Source organism: Labrus mixtus, chromosome 24 (genome assembly GCF_963584025.1).
Source record: "Labrus mixtus chromosome 24, fLabMix1.1, whole genome shotgun sequence".
Taxonomy (NCBI): Eukaryota; Metazoa; Chordata; class Actinopteri; order Labriformes; family Labridae; genus Labrus; species Labrus mixtus.
The window spans coordinates 7,647,462-7,672,866 of NC_083635.1; the positions used below are offsets into that span (position 1 = coordinate 7,647,462).

The following is a 25,405-nucleotide window of genomic DNA, read 5'->3' on the forward strand; positions in this document are numbered from 1 at the left end:
CCATCCACATTTCTCATATTTTAACATATATCTAAAAGTCTGATTGCAGATTAAGAAGATCCGATTTGTTTTTCCAATACTGTGATTTGCATGCTGGTATATTCAGCCTGTATGCATTTGAATTACAATAACTGGTAAATGGTAAATGGACTTGAGCTTGTATGGCAATTTTCAAGTCTTCTGACTACTAGTTTGGCCACCGTCCTGTCAATGATAAATGATGAAGTCTGCATGTGAATGTATTAGATGCTGACATCCATGCTCTGTAAGCTGCTTGTTGAACCATTTTAGGATGTTTGTTCGCTTAATGAAACCAGGCTGAGGGGGTTTAAGGCAGGCTGTTAGATCAGCGTGGATATACTGTATGTGTTGCTCTGGCTGCTGTCCGTGGTGCTGATCAGAGACCGAGTTGGGTCACAGTTTTGTGGCGTTTTTCACTTTGTTTGTTGTGGAATTGTCTGGAATTGTTGTGTGTGTCCATGCATGCTTGTGCAAATGAGTGTGCAGGCCTAAAAACTGACGCATATCTGAGATAAAATTAGTCGATACCGATAGTTACTTGATGAGCTAATATCGGCCGATATTATCGGCCGGCCGATAAATCTGTTGGGTTCTATTAGGTTGTTTTTAATTGTTTTCTACTGTAGTCATGGGAAGCAGGAAAAATTAAACAGAACTGTTTTTAATATTGTAAAATACTTCACATGGCACAAGAAATCCTCCTCCTTTCAGTTTTTACACTGCTTTACTATATTTAAAACAAAGGTTTATTTCTGTAGCATGTAGATCAGCATGTGATCTTTGGACTTTGCATTCTAGCACTGCATTTTGTGTATCAAGAAATAAATTAAAGCAGTCAGTCTGACTCTTAGTGTGCTTTGTGATGCACAAGAGCTGTGGAGTGTACCTCCTTGGAGTGTATTGCAGTTCTCTTTTTCACACAATCCGTCTGGACATTAAGGATATTACTTCCAGTACACGGCTCCAGACCAAAACAGAAAACAATCCATTTCACACTAAAAGATCATCATAATCCACAACAGTACAATAAGTGACTTATCTGCAACCAAAGCACACATACTTGAACAACAACAGGCCACCGCTGTGGCTGACCCTGATGTAATGAAGCAACCTGCTCAGCGGTGCAGTAACATTTTAACAAATAATCAAAGGCTAAAGGCACGATTGACCCCAGATGGCGTGGTTGGGGATGCATGTTGCATCATAAAATAGACTCAACGATGGGAATAATCAGGCAAGTAGCTCTGGGAAGTGTAAATATTCACTTCTCCTGCAAAAAGCCATGTGCTAAATCCGTTAGCGTTTGCATTTTGCAACCTCCCAACACATTTTGACTGTTTGTCATATGCTTACATGATGCAAAAATGCTCCTTAGCAGTTTGCTGTTTTGCACTGACTGTTTGCCTAGTGCCACCTGCAGAGCAGTTTAATTTCTTATTTTGTGTTCTTTGTTACCCTTAAACATCTAAATGAACGGCATTCCTGGAATCCTTGCCTGTTCCTAAGTTTATGCTAATTTACATGATATATGATATTATTTACATATGCGATTTTTTGATCCAGTAGATGTCGCCCTTGAGCACCAGCATGAAATCAAAACAAACGGCTGTTTGGCCACACCTCCTCCATGCTGTAGCCTCCCTCTCTACTCCAGCAACACACTTCCGAGTCCAACCCCCCTCAACTCGCGTTCGCATGAAGGAGTCAAGCTCCAGCGGTGGATAACATTTCCCTTGTAAAGGCTTTCTTACGGAAAAATGTCAAGTGACGAGGTAAGTAAGACGTTTTTGGTAATGTCATGTTTAAAGCGTTATTTTTTATATCCCGAAGATATTCACCTGTGTTAGGAGCTATTTTTTGTATTCTACTCCGGAGTAGGCGAAAGTAATTTTTAGCTTGCAGTTTGCACTGCTACTGCTAGTTAGCCATCTTTTACCATTAGAATAATTTCGGTGATTGTGAAATGCTAGAAAACAGCAATGAATAAGTGTTTTCACTTGAATCCCTCTGAATGTTTGCCATTTCTTTATAGTGGGATGTCGGTATGGCTGCTGAAGCAGGCTGCAGCGACTGGCTACCGTCGACGAGAACTTTCTGGGAGGACATCACTCTACTTGGCAGCGCAAGACAACCGGGAGTACCGTTTTGCTACATACAGAAGCTTTATATATTGGAAAGACGGTGCAGTAGGGCGCGGAAACCGGTTGGTAATTCCCAGCTGCTGTGTGTGGTGAATTAGGGATAAGTGGCCTGATCCCTATGCTCAGTATACTGGATATATTCCTGGCCACTAGCAAAACTTCTTTTACATGTGGCTACATGCACATTTGGGGCATCAAATGCCAACACCAACTTGTTTGAAGTGCTTTGTATTCCGTTAGAATTATTTAATGTTGCATTTTTTTTATAAATCTAATTTTGTGATGTAAAAGGTCTGATCAATTGCATTTGCATATCCTGATGATCTGTGAAAACCACATACACATTTTCTAGTAGGAAGTAAAAGGTTTCCTCTTCTATGCATTAGCTAGTGAAAACACATAAGTAAGCCACAGTGTTCTTGCTTATAATTACACGACAGTGAGCTGTTAATATTTACAAAGCAGAAGCATGTATGCATATTTTTGACATGTCTACGCAGACAAGTATAGTCATTACAGCATGTGACTATCATACTGTAAGTGAGTTTGATTTTTGGTTGGGGGGACAAAGATTAAAAACATTTGAAGCAGTCAAAGATCATCATTTACAGATACAGACTAAATAAGCCAACCAATTTACAGAAAAAAACAATTAAAAAGCTGTTGATAAGTATTTATTTATTGAAATTATGCTCTGAACATTTAGACAAAAAATGCAAAATGTGTTTGTACATCTTGAAATTGGATTGGATGGGTGCCAATGGTCCAAGCTTCCGAGGGTCATCTGGATGCTGTTATCAATTATCCTTAGAAACAGTAAGTTTGATCTCCCCAGCCAAAACATTGTTTTCATGCATCTGTATTGTAGAGAATGTAAAGTATTTACCACATGATGACAGCAACAACAAAAGCATTGCGAAAATTAGCCTCATGTGATTTCTGCATAATGAGTGCCAAGCTGATAGCATTATTTAGATTAGTGACCCACCGTAGTTTAGCCGAGAGCATGCCAACAGACAGCCTGAGCTTGGACGAGCACAAATTTTCAAGCCCTTGTACGGATACAGACTCTCGTTACTATGCAATATTTCTAACTACCGTATCTGCTATATCATAGCTGGAGTAGGGAAATTAAAAAAACAAACAACCGTATATATTTTCTTAATAATTCCCAACTGTTCATAACTGCTCATATGCAACTTGTGAGCTTTGCAACTACTTTGGCTTGGCCTATTCAGATGTTGCCTAACGCTTCGAAGCCAGTTCTGTTGTACTAAAAAGCAGCAAATGAGAATAACCACATTGATCAAACAAACAATCGATGGCGTTTAAATATCTGGAAAGAATGCATGTCTTAGCTCAAGCCTGTGGCCGGCATTGTTGTGCTAGCGGGCTAATGTTAGCATATTGTAGTTAGGTCATAGCTTTACATTGCACATTACACGGAAAGACCGTGCTTTTAAACACTTGCGTACCATTCAAATAAGCAGAGCGTATGATATTCTTTTTTTTCTCTAGTCAGTGACTAAAAAATAGAAACGTTTATGCCTGGACCACTAGGAATCTATCAGGGTACTTACGCATCCAGGAGAAGCAACACCAGCTCAGAGTCGGGTTCGAGCCCCTTCATTGAGCGTAGCGCTCTCCATCGTGGAAAAGCCAGCCCAATGTTGATTCGAGTTCTACTCCGGTCTTTTTCTGCTGCTGTTCTAGCAAAAGACCGATATTTTTTAGGTGGGGGACCAGCCGGTGGAAGGTCTTCTGTCGTACACTTCGCACTGGAGTCCGCCATTTGTAACACTTCTTCCCTCGGTGTAGGGGCGGTCTGCGGCTGCACTTTTATACACAAGGGGCGGGCCTAAAGAAGGGGGCGGCCGGGCCGGCTAGGTAAACATTGCTTCTATATCAACAAAGCCAGTGGGACTGGCGCTTCTCACTCATTGTAAACAGTCATGACTCGGAGAGTTATAGACAACAGACATACTTGATTTCTGATCCATTTAAGTGTGAAAAATTGCATAAAAAGCCTTTAAACAAGCTTTGATCTGGGATTCACCTCCATGTTAAAGTTTTCGATTGACTGGTGTACAAAAGAGTGCTTCAGTCTGGCCTTACTAAAATGTGGGACCTTGTATCGCTGGTGTGATGGTACTACTTCAAATCAGAGTGTGGTTGGGGTCAGGGACAAAGCTTTTAGCCAGCATTAATATGTTTTTATTGTTGGCTGATTCATAGAGTCTCTGAAGTGGTTGGCCTGCAATCTTTGAGCAGATTTATATTTGGTGGAGCAGTTTAGACTTTAAAGTCGTGGACAAACCCATGTAAAATGGAGAGAATTCAAATGGCATTGTAGGTTGGTGAAAGATGGTGTCTCAGACCAACACCTCGGTTAAGTGATTGTTTTTCCACCTTTCACAAAGATGCAGATGCGATTCTAGGGTCTGTTGGGGCCATAGGCAAAGGTTCATTGGGGGCCCCTTCCACTGAATTTGCCTCTTTCTTTTTTTTTCCATCCCAAGACGGATAACTCCTCTTCATTCTCCTTAATTGACAATTTTTTGTTTTCACAGGAATAATGCTGTAACGCTTAGCAGGACATTAAGAGTGAGTGCTGTCAGATGGGGCCCCCCCCTTAGGCAGATTTCCTACTGTCGTTGCAAAATTTGCACAATTTGAGGCAATGCTGCGGTTTCAAAGCTTGTCCGCCGTTGGGGGGCCCCCTAGTGGCCTGGGGCGCCAAGCAGTTGCCTGGGCTGTGCCATGGGGTTGTGTAGTGGTTGTTCTGTCTCTCCAATGTATAAATACCTGGATTCCTAAAAGATCTTAACCGGCTGAGGAAATACATTTTTTGTTTCGTCTTCTTGCAGATATTAAATGCGGTCTTTCCAGGAGAACAAATGGTGGATCATTACACCCAAATATTTACAAGGTGAGACGTGCTTGATTTTTCCATTATGAATAAAAATAGCGGCTTTGAGGGCAATCAAAAGGCAAACACAATTTCCTCTGTTTTCTTTGCATTGATCTCTATTTTTTGTAACCTAAAGCGTCTTGTAAATGAATGGCATCCCACCATCATTGGCTGTTAGTGTGTCGTTCAAATTAGCACAGAAACGGAACTCAGAGACATGGATGTCGCAGCAACATTTTAGCAAACAATCAAAGGCTAAAGGTGCAATTGACCCCAGACAGCATGGTATGGAACGTATAGCATCATACTCAACTGTGCAGATCATCACGCAACTAGCTGTGGGCAGAGTAAATATTGACTCCCCTTGCAAAGAGGCCATGCGCTAAATCCATTAGCATTAGCATGATGCTAGTCCTTTCAGCCTTACGTAAACCCATGACTGTTTTGGATTATTTGTCATATGCCTACAAGATGCATAACTGTTCATAAACTTTATTAAAGCAGAATGCTGTCAAGTGTTGGACCTTGATACCAAAGAAGCAGACTGTTAGATCGGGGAAAGAGAGAGAAAGAGAGGCCAGCAGATGGCATTCAGGGGAGAATATGCTTGGGGGGACCAGTGTGTGAGACCTTTGTTCGCTTGATTCAGAGAATGTCATTTGCCTAGTAACTCAGCGCAGCACAACAACAACAGAACACGCTGTAAAGTGTGTGTATGTGTGCGCGTACCTCAGCCCACCCTTGATATTTTCAGATGCGTCACTCAAGAGCTTGGCACTGAAGGCAAAAGTCCTTGACCTACAATCCTCTGGCTATGATTTTATTTTTTCTTTGTTGCTCAGAACATTTGGTTATAAAATCTCCTGATTTATGTGACATTCTCTGGTTGGTGTGTTTTTCTCCCTTCATAAGCACGAATTACCAAGTTGTTTTCCTTCTGTCATGCAGCCTCCTGTGGTTTTCTTAGTGAAGCATCAAACTGCAGTACTTTACCATCTCATTTATTTCCTCCTAATTGACAATACGCTGCTGCTTCGTCCTGCCAATGTAATAAGCTAATGCTCTCTGGCATTGACTGTTTTGCTGTTGATAGTCTCAAACTGCGTGATGCACCGCTGGGGAAATTAATCATTCAAACAAACACATAAAAAAAAAAAAAAAGTGTGTCTTTTATTTGTGGAGCCTAGCGCTCGTTAGCTCCGCATGTTCTTCATTCCTTGAAAATTGAAATTTGAGCAATTGTTATTAGTGCTGTCATAAATGTATCAAAGAGTGATGTCTGCACCTGATTATGGTCATTTATTGCACTACAGTTACCTCATATGTGTAACCTTCTGCTGAAATAAGAAGAATTGTTTGTTGATTTGTCAGCTTTAATTCGCTATTTGTTTTTTCTTGGCTTCTCTGATGATTGTATCTGTCACTAATTCAGTACTCTAATCTGATCAACTAATCAACTATTGGACACAATCCCTGGAAATATGGTGTTCAGTAATGTAGTAGTACTCAAAATCGGTCTTGGTCTTGAGACCACTTTTTAAAAGGACTCAGGATTTTAAGTCAAGACCGGTCAAGACCACCACTGGCTATTATTTCTTGACTTGGTCTCTATCCTTAAATGTCTCGGTCTTGACTTTTGTTTAGCCCTGCCTTGGTCTTGGTCTTGACCCGGTCTCTATCCTTTAATGTCTTGGTCTTTTTTGGGTCTCGCCCTGCCTTGTTCTTCACTCGGTCTCTATCCTTTGATGTCTTGGTCTTGTCTCGGTCTCATCCTGCCTTGGTCTTGACCCAGTCTCTATCCTTTAATGTCTTGGTCTTGATTGGGTCTGGCCCTGCCTTGGTCTTGACTTGGTCTCTGTCTTTAAATGGCTTGGTCTTGTCTCGGTCTCATCCTGCCTTGGTCTTTGTCTTGACCCGGTCTCTATCCTTTAATGTCTTGGTCTTGTTTGGGTCTGGCCCTGCCTTGGTCTTGACTTGGTCTCTGTCTTTAAATGGCTTGGTCTTGTCTCGGTCTCATCCTGCCTTGGTCTTGGTCTTGTCTGAGCTTAAGATTCAAAGGACAACTTGAGCATTAAAAAAAACTGTCTATGGGGCGCTGGTGGTGCAGTGGTTAGAGCGCGCGCCCCATGTATGGAGGCTGTAGTCCTCCAAGCGGGAGGCCCAGGTTAATATCCCACCTGTGGCTCTTTTCCCACATGTCATTCCTTACTCTCTTTGTCTCTACTGTCCTATCGCTCCAATAAAGGCACAAAATGACCAAAATTTAAAATCTAAAAAAAAAAAACTGTCTATGGCTATTGATGAAATGTACAATTGTGAGCTGTATATTCTTTATCTCAAAATATGAAGTTTTGCAACAGTTGACAGCCAAAAAGCTTTTCCATTTGACAAACATTTCCACTTATATTTCTTAATTTTAAATCCCAAATATCACTCCCACTGCTGTCAACTGACATGGACTCACATAAAACTTGCACCTACATTATTGGTAAATACCAGTCATTAGTTCTGACCTTGAATTGTTCATGAGCAGATAACGGTCTTTACCCCTGGATGCATCATCTCATAACCGTCCATCAATTTACTGCAATCTACCAAATGCAGAGAGAACATAAGTGTGGAATATATGGTGTACTTTTAGAGATGATTTTAATGTGAGTGCAGATGGAGCCCTCCGGTCTCTTAACAATGAAGGGAAATGGCTTAGCACCAATTACCCTGGGCTAGCACGCATTTTACTTAAGAGGGAGTTATTGTAATAATTACATCATGGTGCGTGATTTAAAAGATCCTTTTTCTGTCATTATGTATTTGAACTACGTTGGTAGGAGTAATGTAGTGCATTATGTGTTTTTATTCTACTAAGAAAATCGCTCACAAAGATCAGTCTCATGCTGGAGATTTTTTTTTTTATGGCTTACATCACCACATACTTTGGGAACAGATAACCGCTGAACATGAAACTGTTCATACGCCAGTTTTCACCCATTATATCATGGGTTCTCAACTGGTGGGTCAGGACGCCAACAATGGGTCATGGAGCAATTTCAGTGGGCCCGAATGTGTGCCTTGCAAAAAATTGTCAATAACTCCATGCAGTGTTTTTGTTGAACATTTGTGTTTGTTTCCATCTTTGTTCTGTCACATGTTTTGTACCACCTGAGGTCCAGACAACACAATGTTTCATTAAATAAATCTGATTGGTTGAAAAATATCAGTTTTACAGTGACAACAGTAAAAACAATTAGGAGGGAAAAATAACAGAAAATAATATTATTCAGCTTATTTCTGCAACTCTACTCCCAAATGTTTCTGCTTTGCAAAAATATTTGTTCCCATGTATCTTAATACAACATTAAGCCATACTGTCAGCCAGTAGATCTATATTAAATCTGCCTGCAGCAATAGTGTCACCACTGATTGTCAGATCAGTGTGAACAGCTAATTGGCTCAGATATTGAGATGGTTTGTGTTTGTGTGTGTATGTGCTGTTTGCACTGTAGCATGCTTGTCTGCTCTTTTTTTTTTTTTTACTTGATATTGATTAGCATTCCCCTCTAATTGGGCTTCCTGTTGTTTAAATATTGGAAATCAGTCGACCTCTGTGTCCCGGCCTCTTTGCTCTTAATGTGTTACAAATACATGGAACAGCAACAAAAGGTGGCAAAAGCATACATTCTTTACTTGTTTAATGTACAGATAATTGTGTAAATATTACACATATTCAACATCTTAAGTGTTGTAGATATAAAAAAAGTACTTGGATCTGTTTAACCTATAGTATAAAAGTGAAAAAAGAGTCCTCATTATTTGCCTATGTGCCGATGTCTGTCAGCAGGGCCAATACTGATGTTGAACTGATGCATTGGTTCATCCCTAATTTCAATATTTAAAGGAAGAATGTGTGACTATTTGATCCAGTAGATGTCGCCCTGGAGTACCAGAAGGAAACCAAAACAAACTGCTGATTGGCGACACCTCCGCCAATACTAAATCCTTCTCCACTGACACACCACCAATCCTCCTCCCCTATATTATAAATGAGCTTCAAGCAAACATGTTAACATTTTTTTTTGAGCAGGCAGGGTTGCTTTTCCCATGGGCCCAAGCAGGTATTTATACCATTGGCACATTTTCTGTATTCCATTGATTCAATTAGGTTTTTAAGTTCTTTTCAAATGAAGAGTGTCTTTGAAAGCCCATAATTCATTGAGGTGCCTACTTACCTCAAAGGATGTCATTAACCTGGATTTGAATATACGACCGTGGTGTCTGAGAGCCTTTTTCCAATTCCAAAAAAAATACTGGGCAGCATTGAATACAAAATATTCGGTGGCAGAGAAAAATAGTGGAATGTGCTTCTTCTCGTGTGCAGCGAATATTGAGCCAGCTGAGCCCCGGTCAGTCCCGGCTCTGCCCTCCGGCCCTGTCGAGGAGCCGTAATGCATCAGCGCATATGACAAGTGTGCAGGGCGTCCATATACCCAGCAGGCTAGTGGCGACTTAGTGTGCAGCATGCCATGGAACAAGCAGATAGGCGCTGGGAGAGAGATGCAGCCGACCAAAAAGTAGTGCTTGGCTTCTAACTGACCCGTCCGGTCTTGTTGTATGAACGTCAGTGTTAACAAACTAAAGGGGGAAAAAACGAGTGAGGCTTCTCAATCTATAGGACGAGAATCTTCAAACGTAGATATAAGGATAATTGAAATAAGCATTTTCAACTCATTAGAAACGACCGGCTTTATGTTAAAATGGAGAGAAAAAGTCAACAAGCTGCTGTTTGTTTGTTGTTGCAAATTCTTCAAATTCCTTGTTTAAAGCTACTATGAGGAATGTTTCTATGGTTAGAAAACAGGCTGAACATGACTTCTGTGACCTCTTTATTTGCTGGATTGGATTTTTTTCTTCCGTAACCTCCATATTGGTCAAAGTCAGTGCCTCAAGATGAAACATGTCTTAATTAGCTTTAGAGACAGAAAAAGTAATTGGTGTTGGTGACCTTTGTTTCTATCCTTCCTGTTGTCTAATTACCGAATACATCTTTGTTCCCGCACTCACAATAAGGCGGCAACAGTTTCACGGTTTCTTTTTAGTGTGAATTTAGCTGCTAGCATATGAAATATATAACCCGAGTTTTGAGCATTAAAAGGACATATAAGGCTGCCACTTATTTAAACTGTTGTGTTACTGAGATTATCAATAATTTTAAGTTAAAAAATAAAAAACTTCTTCCTGTTGACAATATTGGCTTAATAATATTTAATATATTTCCTTTTTTTTGTATTTTTTTTTTTTTTAAAGGGAAAAGTTGTCTTCTTTTCCAGTCCTTGTCTCCAAGGACTCATGAGTGTTCCCGAGGACACGAGAGCAAGCTAAAGAAAGGTTAAGCACCTGGCAAAGTGTTGCTTTCAAAACCACCGGCAAGAGCCTTTTGAGGTTGTTCTGGAAGTCTGAACAAACACCCCCATCCAATAAATAAAAAATAACCAGTGTAAGTAACACACTTCTTATTTTGTATGGTAGGCTATGTTGTTTGGGACACTTCACATCTCTGTGAGCTTTCACCCTAGTCGATTAAAATGTTTATTTTCTACCTCCTGTTGTCAATAATAGTTTTAAGCTCTTGCCTATAGAGTATTTATGTTTAATTGCATGAATGCATTTTGTGCATGAAGTCCTCACTGAATAGATATGTGTGCATGCTGTAGGTCTGATTCTTAGGAAAACTTTTGGTCTCACCTGAAAAACTATGCTGAGGTTTCTGTACTGCTCTGAACAGAACATCTTTCACGCTATAGTATAAAATGTTTTACAAATGCTCCTCTTCTCTCTCCAGATACATTTTCAAACATTTAAATCCATCCCCTGCCATCCCTGGGCTCCCTGCACTGTTTGGTATTGTTTGTTCTGTTACACTAGTTATTTGTATTTATTTTATTTTGTATGTGTTTATAAGAAATATTAGAGTTACTACCAATTCATTCATGTTTGTTTATAAGTATTTTTTTTTTAAATAAAGAAATTATGTTAAATATAAAGCCGTATGCCAATTTTGGGTTAGTATATGTCTTTGGCGGTCAAACTGTCTGCAATTTAAGGGGCAACCTCTGAAATCTTGCCTAGGGCACCAAAATGATTAGGGCCGGCTCTGCCCCCATCGACATAGATAACACAAGGTTATAACACGTCAGGTTTGTATTCCTCACGTCCACGAGGACACTAACCTAGAACATCCTTTTTCAGAATAATACTTGTAAGAGGAGGCTAAAGAGAGCTATCCTCTGCCTCTGCATTACAGATAACATCCTGGCACATTGTATCTGGCAATTAAAGTGATTTGCTGCTGCATACAAAGCGGTCCAGCAGTTTGTTAACCCCTCGATGGTTTTCTTGCCATGTCTTTTTGAACAGTTGTGAAATTCACATCATCACCCTTTCTGACATATCTGACAGCAAATATATGGACTCTGAGTTTGAAGAGCTGATCGTGGACTCCAAACCTAGCCAGTATGGTGGCTCTATTCGCAGTGTCTCAAACACAAGTGACACCAAGGGGAACTCCTTACTTACAGTAAACCAAAGCCCCAAAAGGACTGTGGCCCCTAAGCCCCCTTAGTACAATTTCACACTGCAGACATTCAGACTTTGTGTGGTGGATCCTTCCAGAAAAATTGTTGCAAGCAACGTTTTTATTTTTTAAAACCTGTATTACTATAAAGTAGGGTTCGACCGATATGGGTTCTTTGGTGCCGATGCCGATACTCACAGGAGCTTTAAATCAAAAAAGGCATTTTTTCCTTATTAAGATAGGACAGTGGATAGAGTTGGGAATCGGGAGAAAGCGTGGGGAATGACAAGTGGGGAAGGTAGCAGTTGGTGGGACTTGAACCTTGGAGCACTAAAAGCCGCCGTACATGGGTAGTGACCAAACCACTTGTCCCCCAGCGCCCCCAATTTTTTTATTTTTTTATTTGACTTTGTGAATGCAAGGATTTATTGCTGTAAGTCTACTTCTTCTTGGTGGAATTGCAAAGTTAACATGAAGTCAGTTAGCAAAGCAAAAACATTAAAGGAAGCTCACTCCTCCACATGTGTCCATTCCTGTGCCAGTAAAGCTACTATGAGTTTTTTTTTTTTTAAATGGGTATGAAACGGACTCAAATCAATACCTGATACCTCTAAATGACTCGCAAAAGCAGACAAGACTATCAGCAAGAGGATTGATTTGATATACATTGTTATTTTTCATGGCTGTAACCGGTGCCACAGGGTAGGCGTCAGGTGAGGCGATAAACAGTACAATGCCAAGAACGGCCTTTTATTTACATTTGCTATGTTAAAAGTTTGCCAGTAAGTGACATAGGCAACCTATAAATAAAGCAGGAGCTTTCTTGGTTTTTTTTTTCTTGTTGAAAAACACAACTTATTTAAATGACATTGATACTCATAGTAGCTTTAATAAACATTCCCATATAAGAAACTATTAGTTGTCCAGGCCCTCTGCTCAGTATTATGTAACCTACACTTGCTAATTAAGAATTTAAAATGGTGACAACTTGTAAGTGCTCCAGTGGAATCTGTTTCTGAGGCATGTTTTGTTTCCATCCCCTCATTTAAACCTGAGATCTCCCTGACTTTGACGCCTTTTTTGGTTTGAGTTCTGCAGTTAAAAGGACCTTCTACTGCTTCAAGGAATTGCTTTTTTTCCATCCCACACAAGAAAAAAAAATTTTTTTACAAGGGGGGGCCAACTGAATATTTTAATATTCCACAGCGGATGCCAGGTGAGGAGCCTTCAGATGAAGAGTGTATCACAGAAGAGAGGAGCTCGTTTTTTCTTTTTTTTTTTCTTCCCTTTGGAAGAGAACGAGCTTGTGTCAGCTATAGCTGGCAGATTCACAGCTCCCCCCTCTGTTATCTGCGATTTTTGTGTTTTTATTTGTAGCACCGTGTAGCTGACAGATCTCGCAAATAAAAACGTCCTTACTGTTTATCTCGGCCGGCGCCGCTTGATTTATGCGACCATAAATAAATGATTCATGCTCGGGAGTGTGTGTTGCAGTCATTACAGATTTGCTGCATCATTCCTGTCTGGGTTTTAAGAAACAGCCCAGAAGCAAGACTCACCAATTTGACAACAGGGCTGATCTGTTACACAATGTATCCCAGTTGTTGCTGCGACTTCTATCCGGCTGCATCTAGTTATGTGTTTCTCTTTGTGGGCACGTGTCTCTTTCCCCTTCTCTCCCCCCTCCTCCACCCTTCCTCTTTTCTGTGTTACATCATTCTCCCAGAGGTTGTAGTCACCTAGCAGAACACTGCTTGGTGGTCTCATCCATCTGCTGACTCGTACATGCAGCTGACAAGCTGTTAGAGTTCAGATATATGCGCTCATCGAAAGGCAGAACACACACTCGTACAGATTGACTCTGAGGCGCTGGGGGATTTTGCCGGATAGACGCACACATGCACACGCTCAGGTACTCGGAACGGCAGGAACTCGCAGACGTCATGTGCAAAACAGTGACAGATTTAAGCAACCTGCTCCTCAGAGGTGATGATATCATCTCTGTAGGGGTAATTAAATGCAACTTATGGCGCTGTCAGTGCAAAGTACCGTCCAAAGTGGCGATGCATTTGTATTAGCAAAACGATACAGTGTGACATTCTGTATTTTAAGAGTGAAAATTGGACCCAGATGCAGACACCCTGCAACCAATCTTAAATTGAATCCAAAAAATCAGATCTTTTTCACATATATAGGGCATCTTGATTGCGCATTTGGGTTAAAGTTTGTGAAAAGTTTAAAGGTCTGTTTTTTACAAGTGGGTATGTGATGTATTCTATTTTTAGATATGTCCAAAACTAACTAAAGTGGACCTAAAAAACAAACAACAAATCTGATTACCCAGCCATTAAATATGCATCGTTATCCTCACATTTGATTTAATCTTAAAAGTGCATCTATGATGAAGTTTAGGGGGGGGGGAGAGTTAACAAGTCTGTCATATCCAATAGGATTTTAGAGGTTTTATTTTGGACATATAACAAACTTTTGAACCCTGAATAAACACAAATCTGGATATCCAGACGCAAAATCCTCATATCCTAAAATGACATCCTCATTAAATGTCAGATCATTTTACATATTGGTTGCATGATAAATCTTTTAAGATGTTTATTGGTTTTACAGGTCTTTAATTTTCCAATTGGGTAATTGAATGGATTAAATGGATTATTAAACCCAAATCCAGATACCCAGCCGAGATATTTTAGACTTCATCTTATGTGGGTGTGGAAGATGTTTAGGGGGAAAGTTTACAGGTCTTTAATCTCGAAAAAAAGGACCTTTGATGGATTCTATTTGGAGATATATCCATACAATTTTTCGAGAATGATACCTGATTAAACCCAAATCCAGGTAGCAAGCCAAAAACAATAGTCTTAGCCATAATATATATGTATATATTAGAGCCCGACCGATTAGTCGGTCAGCCGATAATATCGGCCTATATTAACTCATCCAGTGACTATCAGTATTGGCTCATTTTATATATTCAGATATGTGTCAATATTACTAGATTCATCAAATCAAATAGCATTTCATTTGAGTTACATTGTTTTACAGCAGTTCTCTTTCTGGCCGTCACCAGCAGAATGCGCTATTAGTTCACACTCCAGAGTGCCAAGCAGTGATGCACATATATGTGCATTTTCCCACAAGTGTTTGAGTTGCATTTGAGCGATCAATGTAATAAATGTGTTTATCCATATCTATCTATCTTAACAATGATCTAAGAAAGATATCGGCCTACATATCGGTCGGGCCCTAGTATATTTCTTATTGATTGTTAAAAATAGATCTTTGATGAGGTTTTGGTATAGTTTAAAGGTGTGTCATAGCGTTAAGGGGTCCTTTATTTTTCTTCTGTAAACAGATATAATAGGTTTACAGGTCTGATATATCCTATTGGATTTTAATTACAGATTATTTTCAGAAAATTCTAAGAGATGGACGGAAGATTTAAGCCTCAACGTCACCATGAAACGGATCTTTGAAAGTATCTAACTGCCGTGTTAGATCTTTAGCATCGACATAGCTTTTCAATTGGTTAGACGCTCGAGTGAAGGATGAGTCATAAATATATATAGTATATAGTTGCCTGAAAATCCCATGCAATTTACCAGATATGCGATCTTGGTGAATCCTTATCCCGACAATGTCATTGTAAGCATCTGCAAAGAATATCTGACAGATCCATAAACTTGTATGACATTGGATCTTTCTGTAAAGAGTCCCCTTTCGTACAGTGTAATGCACAAAGTATAATTGATTCCCCTGTTAGGATGCTCTGTGTTTCATTAGAGAAAGAAGAAAGAGACAAAAAGTCAATGGGTGGAGAGAACAAGGGAAAGCAAAACAAATGTATTGCTCTGTGCGTGCCTCGTTCCGTGGCACGGCCCTTGGGGAAAGCACAACTGGTAAACACATTTCCACCGAGCGCTATATTGCCTTTCACAATTACACAGAAACAACGCCTGCCTCTTGCTCAAAGAGATCAGAGGTATTTGCTGTAATGTTTCTGTAATCTCTCCTCTAAGGATGTTGTTGAAAGCAAAAATTCATGCAGCCCAGAATCTAGCGGGGTAATAATGGATGTAATTAGCACAGCTGGGTGACTGCTATGATGTTTATACCACACTTAACCTCCACTAACTTCCCATCTCTAACCTGTCTAAATCTGTCAGACTTAGGAAATACTCCCCCTGACTTCCTGCTCCCCTTCCTCACCCACCTTCAAGTCTTTCTTCCTCCACTTTTTAAGCCCCTTAACTGTGCTTCTGTATCTCTCGGCCTTCACCCCCGTTCACTGAATCGCTCCTCCTTTTCCCCCTGCATGCAACATTTCACACACTCACTACCCTCTGCTGCCACTCTTTCTCCAGTTCAACAGCACCACCCAGTGCATTTCCTGAGAATTGCCTTTTTTTTTTCAAACCATTGTTGATGAGGTTTTCATTTCGAACATCTGCTCATATCTCATTTTCTCTCCCCTCACTCATTAAGGCCGTTAGATTTTTATTGATGTCAGCTTTGCCTGCGCATTAATGATTTATATGTGTGCCCGCCATAATAAGTTTGATTAATTGGACAAGACTTCCTTGTTTGGGGTGCCTTCTGGGATGCAACAGAGACCATGACACTGTTTTCCTTTTTCTTAATGACAGTAAATTGGGAAAAAATAATATTGTTGCTGGGTAAAAAACTTCTTTTGAATGTTAATTAACACTGATTAAATGTGGTATGAAATCAATTGATTGAAAAACACTTTTTTAATAATAAGCTCTGATTTGATGCAGTTTGATTTTAATGGTATTTCAAAGATTGAGTGTTACTCTTAAAGTAGGGCCCGACCGATATTTTTGGGGCCGATACTAATGCCGATATATTAGTATCAGATTTATTCCTCTCCCCAATATCGATAACCTTTACCAGTCTGTTGTTATCACCGTCTCAACTTGTTGATGTCACCAAATTGGGCAGAATACCTTTCAAATGCGTTTTTTAATTTGATGTCCTTTAGTTTATGCTTTGCTTTCTGAGTTTGCTTCAAACTCCATTGTTGTAATTTAAAAAAAATGCTGCATCTCTTTCAACTGTTGTTATTACACACTGAGGTTTCCCTTTTCATGATTGGATGCTCGAACAGTCTCCATCTCATGCTGATGTGGTTACAGGCAATAATTCCCTCGATGGTATGCCATGTATCTGAAATGTGGGTGAGAAATTTAAGTTGTGGCCAATGTGTGTTGTCTGTTCTGCTGTACTGTTTGATTTGTCTGTATGTGTGAATAATAGTGAAAAAGTGTAATAAAAATATTGGGTAGGCTAGTGGCCACCATCCCAAGTTTGCTTGCCCATTGTGCAAAGGCTGCAGTCCTTGAAGCGTGCATCCCAAATTTGGGTCCAACCAGTGCCTCCTTTCCTGGGTGTCCCTCCCCACCCTCCCAGAATTCCAACTCTATCCATTGCCCTGTCTGTCGGATAAGGGCACAAAAAAGCCCCAAAATAAACCTTGAAAATGTATACTTATACATATTGGGTGAGGGGATGGGGGTAACTATGGCCTGTACAAACTTTTTTTTAAAGTTGTTGCTGGAACCAAAGTTTATACATTCTTAATTTACCATCTCATTTTTACCACATTTACTTTCTTGTTGATTTTGTAAAATCAAGCACACCTGCTAACCTAATGGCACACAACAGGAAATCCCTGCAAATCCCTAAGCATGGTTTTAATTTTCCAACCACACGCATCCTCGCGTTCACTGAGAGATTTATTTCTGTTGGCACAGAGCCACAGATTTGTAGCGTGTGTGCGAAGCTGTTGATGGCTAATTAAAGTACCCCCCTGTCTCTTAAGCTTTTCTGTGAAAGGAAGAAAAAAAAATGTTGCTTTTGTGTCATAACTAAAGCTGAAATATGGTTCAATTCAAACCTCTTTCTGCCTAGGTGGGCGTCTTATGCAAGATGTTTTTATACAGCACTGACTGAGTTACACATCTTTACAGCAATGTTTTCAAATGATCCATTTTAAATGGTATAAAAGGTATAAAAGGAACACCTGAGGTGCTGATTCTTTTCTACCGTAAAGCGGCTTCTGTTAGACTTCCATTCAGCACTTTTAGTCATTTTCTCCAGGGTGTGCGCTAACACATACAGCTTGGTTAAGGGTCAACGCACTTTAAATTGATTTATATCCACTTTAAATCCACTTCTGTTTCTCCAACTTGGATGAAGACAAGATACAATACCGTTATTATGCAGATGATACACAACTATGTATCATTGGGGCGGCTCTGGCTCAGTTGGTAGAGTCGTCGTCTCTCAACCGGAAGGGTTCGATCTCCAGCTCCTGCAGCCACATGTCCAATGTGTCCTTGGGAAAGACACTTAACCCCAAGTTGGTGTGAATGGGTAGGTGTTTTAAGCGCTTTGAGTATTCAAGACACTTAACCCTAAGTTGCTCCCGCTGCTTCTTCAGCGGCGTATGAATGGAATTAGTTATTTCTGATGTGGATGGGGGTGAATGGGTAGGCCTGACATGCGTTGTAAAAGCTCTTTGAGTAGTCAGAAGACTTGAACAGTTCCAGACACAGACGTCTTTCCATCACAATCAGACAAGGAAAAACCAATTGATGCATTCATTACAAGCAGATTGGACGATAGCAATAGCCTCTTCTCTGGTCTGCAGATTATACAGAATGCTGCTTCCTGTATTTTAATCTGGACCCAGAAAACCAAACGCATCCACCATGTTCTTAAATCCCTGCATTGGCTTCCAATGCACACCAGAATATATTCTAGAAAATCACTTTTACTTGTTTATAAAGCGCAGTTTGGCCGTACCCCTAATTACATAAAATAATTGCTTGTCCCATTCAAGCCCACAAGAAGCCGTAGATCTTCAACCAGTGGTCTCCTTGTTGTCCCGCACGTAAGATCAGAGGCAGGAAGCAGCTTTTAGCTTCTACCCACCAAATAGGTACAATTACCATCCAAGCACTAGACGCCCCAACAGTCAACTCTTTCAAAAGGAGTTTTCTTTTCTTTTTACTGCTGTATTTTATCAGGTTGTCATGATAGACATAATGTATTCCTTTGAAGCACATTGTGTTGCTTTCTTTAGGAAATGTGCTCTATAAATCGCCTCTTTCTTCTTTAAAAGGGTACTCTTGCAACAATCACAGGGGCCTTCTTTCGATTACTTTATATATAGATCTAATAACAATCATTTAAATTCATGGGCCGTTTTATTTAGCATATCTTAAAAGACCTGAATTCATGAGACGTTTTGTATTACTATAGCCCATAGCTACCATGTTTAATGCTGAACTTATGAGTCTATAAGCTATAAAGCACTTGCCATGGAATTGTAATGGAATTCTGTGTAATACAATTATATAACATTATATGCATAATTGCGTTTTTATCGCCTGCAGTATATTTTAATGATCCAATTCTTTATCTTTTCAATGAATTGAACAAATTATTCTGTAGGATGTTTGATAATAACTCTTAATGGGATGCAATCAGTTCAACTATTGACTGATAAATTAGCTCAATCTGTACTCTGTATCAGTACAGTCTCACTGGTCACCACAGTCTCATGGCGACCAATTTTCTCTGATGTCATGACCGGGTTGTGATGTGGAAGTGTTGTTTATAAATATTGGTAAAGTTACACAGTGTTAGCATATGGGTCAATGGGCAGTGTAAAAAAGGCCATCACTTGAAAGCAAAACTTTTAGCTACCAGAAGCTAACGTTGGCATCAACTCCTAGATAAAATGTACAAAACGTTGGTAAAATTCCATACTGCTAGCATATCAGCGCTTCTTGGTGAAAAGTCAAACGACAGTGAAAAAAAAGGTCATACATTTAAAATAAAACAACGTATTTGGTTACTCATTTGCTACCAATAACTAAGTAAGCATCAATGCCTAGCTAAATGTACTGCTAGCAAGGATTTTTGTCCTTTCCTATCTGAGGAGTCAAGTTAGCTAAGAAGTGACTGAATGCTACGCTAGCTGTTGTCTGATAGTAGCTAAAGAGTAGTCAGAAATGTTCGCTCAGCATCTGAAAGGGAGATATTTCTACTTTGTTGACCTTTGGGTATTCATATTCATTGTTTCAGTCCAACAGAAGAAAACAGAATTTGAAGTATCTTTACTTCATTTCTTGTATTTAAAGTCTGGCTTTTAATTTATGTAGATGTACAGAAATTTGAGGTTAAAAATCATGTTTGGTCCCCCATTAGCTACCTACAGTGCCGTACAAATGTTAGCATAAATTCATAGCTAAAAGTACTGCTAGCTAGGACCTTTGCCTGTCCTATCTTATTGTGTTATTCTATTAATTGGTAATGTTAGCTAAGAATGCTGACCAATTGTCATGTAACCCTAACAGTAGTTTGTAAGCTAGCTAAAAATGTATCTTTAAATATGGCAAAGTGAGATAGTGGGATTCTCCATGTACTACAGATAATTTCAAGTAAAATTCAGCGTGATAGCCCATTTGTTTTAGCACTATTTGGACTACACTAAATTCTTCCTCCGCCATGCTAATACACTTACTTTTGACGAGTAACTCATACTTCAAAAATACCCAACTATCCCTTTAATTGACACGACATTTAGTCGCTAGGAATATCCCTACTTTAAATCATTATTGTCACCTTCCTTACTGAATGGCAAATCACACAATGTCTACTGTTGTGGCTCATCCCAAGGATACTATTGAAGAAAGAAAAGCAGATTCAGTGCTACTATAAAGAGGAAACCAACCATCCCTTGTTTAAAAAACAATTATTCCATTGTTTCCTGATAAATGTGAAGTTATTGTCGCCGCCTCGCATCATCACAGGATTTCTAATATGCAATTTTTTATTCACAAACAGTACATTATTGTATTAAAAAGCATTCGCTGACCCTTGAAGGAAAAGTCAAGCTACACTATCACACCGTAATACACAGTATCCATCATCAGTTGGCCCCTGGATGTGTTTCATGATAAGGTGTTGTAATACACTTTGTGCCGTGCCCATTTTCCCCTCAACCTGCTTCATCTACTTGTAATTGCAGCTTGCAATTTCACACATTTCCCTTAAGGCCTATTGTACAGCCCCCAGGGAGGGAACAGAGGTATTGGTTGAACATTGTTTATTAGAGACCTCGGCTTCCATCAGAACACAACTCAGGGAAAGGAACACAAGGTGCCTAGCTCCTGCGGAGGAGGAAACTTTATATGCATGACGACCTGTTGGGCACGCACTCAGAATGACTAGACGATGGAATTGTCCTGAACTGGGCTGTGATTCAAGAGATGGAGGAGATTATGTAAGCACTGGCTGAAAGGAGAGGGTCGAAAGGATGCAAAGGAAGTTAGCTATTTATGAGAACATCCTTCCCTTTCTCAGATACTTTGTGCCTCTTAACAGAACAGTAAATAAGCATCACCCTAGTTGACGGTACCACCAAAAACAGTCTCATAAATCCTTAATTTTCCCCATAAACTTTTGTGGATGAATCGCATATCTTCCATTTTGCAGTTTGTGCTTTGAAGCGCTGTTTTTCTTATGACTTTTCCCATTTCTTCAGTCACAGATTGTGAACTTCACTGTTGATCGACTCCACAGCTGTGCCGTTAATATCTCCGCGTGATGTCAAATAGTCTGTTGGGGGGGGGGGGTAATTATTCATAACAATAAGACAGATAATCCACAGGCCTAGAAAGGCATGGCATACATCAAGAGTGAAGTGTTTTGCTTTGTTTGTGATGTTCCGCTTCAGTGGTGATCAGACTGATTTGACATAAAATCCACAACATTGTATTTTTTTCCAGCATAGAGGAAAAACAGAGAAAAGGACGTTCAATAAACCATTAATGTTTTAATCGACCTATGAGAAGACGAGCTTGTTTTCACTCCCAATTCTTCAAACATGTAAATTTGGCTGTGACGCTCGAGGCTCCCTTCTATGATCTATTCTGAGTGCTTTCTAACTTTGTTTTGTTGTTGCTTTGAAGTCAGATGATGGAGTCAAAAGAGTGAGAAAGTTCGCTTCGGGTGGCCGTCAGGGGTGATGGATTGGTCAAAGTTACTCAAGACTTCAGCCACGAGGCTAGGGTTCAATTCAATTAAGAAACAAGCAAACGCCAGGTTCTTTCAAGGTCACATATTATGCAAATTACACTTGACCGATATAGTATTTTTGGTGCCGATATCGATAATGGGAACCAAAAAAAATCTGATACCGATACATTGGCTGATAACTGTCTTAGAGCTATGTTCGATCTGTAGAGACATTTATTGTGTTCATCCCTCCAATGCCATTATCAAACACTTGTGAACAAGATAGTATAATAAAAACGAGATGGCTACTCTACTGGAAACGTTCAGCGCCCGTATGTGCGTCACCGCTCGAAAATGCTTGTTGTACTCCATATAGCACACTCTGCTGGTGACAGCCAGAAAGAGAACTGCTAGCATAATTCAACAATATTTAAATTAAATTATATTTGACTGGTTAATAAATCCCTAATATACCTGGGAAAAAATTAGCCGATACTGATAGTTGCTGGATATTCTGATATCGGTCAGGCTCTACTTATATGTGTCCCTTGTCTGTCTAAAAGCCAACAAAACTACTCAAATAAAAAAAATGCTCAACATTGGGTGCCTAACGCTTCTATTGGTATCAATGTTTCTATAGTGTAGTATGGCCCTTTCCTCCAGTGGGACCCCAGATAGTCAGCCCCACTTTCCCCTCCACTGTGACGCCAATGATTGTTTTCCCATCTGTTCATTCCCTTGCCAAAGTTATTTATTTGACCTCTTTTCTTGTGTTCAGGCGATATTATAAATATATTAAAGACTTTATAAAACCTCTCCACTGAAATGAATGAATGTCGGAGCCCGATATGAAAAATAATTCCCCATAATGACAGCCCTGTCTCTATTCGAGGGCATTGCAAGCGTCTAACTGCTAATCCACTAAATATCACTGTAGAACAAGACTATAAAGTGTGCTTGAAGGCGTCTCTGTGTGTGTGTGTATGTGTGCTGTAAAAAGAAATGGAGACAGATGGGGAGCTTAATGCAAGTAAAGTTCTCTTGGATCCCTAGCTCTTTCTTGCCCACTCCGGCATGTGGGAGGACTGGGAGGAAGGGAACAGATTGGTAATGACTTGTAAGGGAATCACGAGTGCTCCTGCACACCATGCAAGCAGATTTTCCTCTGCTGGAGGAGGTTGATTTGAGTCAGTGAGAAATTTAAAGGTTACGGGTATTAAGGGAGAAAAAGGGGCTTATAACGAGGACCGGCGGTAAATAAACTCCGAATGGCTTTGGGTGTCAAAACAGCTCAGGATTCACTCGGTTTAGAGGCAACTTAAATCTAATTTTTCTCACTTCCAAGGAGTCTCTGTCGGTTTAAATGTATCCTCACCGCACCGTAAACGAACAGGATTTTCTTGATACTACTCTTCGCTGATCCGCTGGGTTTCAGAACATAAATAATTCCGTCGGTTACAACTCAATGAATCTTGAATTCACTCTTTAAATCTTTCATTGAAGGGTTTAAATTTTAGAACACAAACCTTTCACTTATTCCTGATTCAACCAGATTTTGAGAAAAGATGCCCATTTTCTAAAATAGGTTTTGATGTGAATGTAAGAAAGCTTGATGGGAAAAGAAAGCATTTAATGACTGTGATGTCATTGCTATGCCAATTCATGCAGCAAGGACAATAATCGCAAATCGAATCAAATCATAATTTCAAGAGGTTTTACCTTTACTGTCACTGTTTGTATTTATTGTGTCCTCCCCGCACAGTCATCAGGATTGAGTGAAGCTCTTTATTTATTCACAATATTACCTGCTGATGAGAACAACAGAGTGACTGAGAGTGCCCCCTGCTGGATCAAAAGGCAAACTACTCCCCCAGGTTGGAATGAATGTTTGAACTGTGAATAAAAAAAAATGACAGCACTTACATATATAGCTCGTGGAAGTAAACCAACCAGTGATGAAGTGAGAATCCAGTACTCAGATGATGAGTCAGGTGAACTCACTCGGGGACACACAGCCCAGATGCTTCACTGTGATGAAATGGAATGACTCCTATAACCATATGGTAAACTAAATGGCTTTCCAAGCAGCGTCCTGTTTAATATATAACATGTGTCTAATTCTGCCGGCTGTTTTAGAAAGACAACTTATAAAATTGTAATAAGAAAGTTATCAAAAAAATGACAAGACAAGTAAGAGAGGGGCCGAATGAGGTGTGGATTTTGATTGGTCGGTGAGTGAGAAGCACGGCAATGTTCCAAAAGTTGAACTATGTTCAAATGAGAGTACCGTATCCGCAGCAACCACAAAATAATCTGAGGGCGTTTTTTTCTACGCTTAGGACATTCATCACTCGAAATTAATTGGTCCTATTATCGGCTGGCCGATAAATCGGTCAGGGTCTATTTTTTCAAATAAAAAAAGAGTAAATCAGTGGAGGTGGTGAAATGTATGTATGCTAATTGATCTGGAGTTTAGAGTATTTTTATTTACCTTTAGGTGTATTCATCAAATGTATCACCTCCAATGAAAGATTTTACATAGAGCGTCTTAGTCTTGGACTGAACTGGACACCTTGCATGTCTAATGGATGTTCAGTATTCTGTTTTATTGGGATAACCAACTTGCTTGAATTTTCCATTTAGCATCTTTTTTTTGAGAACAGCCACATGCAGACACAGACTGCCTAAAAATTAGCATGAAATTGCAGTCTGGAGAAGCTTCGCCCACAGCTAAGTAAAACGAAGAAATCTCAAATTACATCTCGGTAAAGTTTGTTTTTCTGTTCAGGAATTATTCAAAGCAACAGTGCACAATTAAGAGATATTTTGGTGTGATGACACACAAAGGGGGGAATAAAAACTTTTTTGATAGAGACGGACCTTTAAAGAAGTTCTCGAGAGAGAATGATGGGATTGAAAGACTTCTTGGAGAGAGAAGAGTGGAAGAAAAGGCTTGGGAGATGGACCAATCTGAAAACGATTTTTTGGCTGAAAGAGACAGTGAAGAGGCTGCAATTGAGAGGACACAAAGTGTGCTGTAGCGCTGCTGGTATGTGTGCGACTGGATGTGGCTGACTGCAGGCGGTTTAGCAGGAGGACTCCCTCGGACCAGCCTCGCGTTGATTGACATCGCCTTTGTGAGGCAGTGAAGCATTTTGGGAGTGCGGACAATTTGGAACTCCAATCACGTTCGCAGTCACTACAGAGGTTTCTGACTGCCACACACACACTCTCAAAGATAGCTTAGTCCTGACTTGTGTTGGATGTTGGATTTGGCAGTGCCATTGTGTGGCAGTGAAACGATCTGGGCCTGCAAAAAAGATTTGGAACTCACACAAGCAACATGGAGAAAAAAAATCCAGAGTAGCGGAGATGATGCCATGAGCGTGTGCACAGCTGCCACACTGCAAATGAAGAGCATTAGTTTTAAAGTAATTAAGGGAGAGCCGCTGAAGTATTGGGAGCCATTACAGCCATTACATACACATCAAGTCTTCTGTTATTTCTGCATCAATCTGAGGTTGCTGTTTGGCACGACTCTGTAGACTATGTGGCTTATGCCTTTCTGGAACATAAGTCGCAACGGTATACAAGATATACGTAAGTCTGAAGGGAAAACGGTTTGAACTGTCTTCCTGGATGACGGTTTCCATTGCATCCAGCGAAGTCCACAACCAAGTATCTTTGCAATCCTGTTAG

General features: G+C 40.0%; 1 long non-coding RNA gene across 2 annotated transcripts in view; it reads left to right on the plus strand.

Annotated features, from left to right (window-relative positions):
• The window catches only part of LOC132959724 (uncharacterized), a 78,314-nt gene that overhangs the window by 13,861 nt on the left and 39,048 nt on the right, over positions 1 to 25,405 (plus strand). For both annotated transcript variants that reach the window (XR_009667078.1, XR_009667079.1), the window contains exon 3: positions 5,030 to 5,091. This is a non-coding gene — a long non-coding RNA (uncharacterized LOC132959724). The remainder of the gene's footprint in view (positions 1 to 5,029; positions 5,092 to 25,405) is intronic.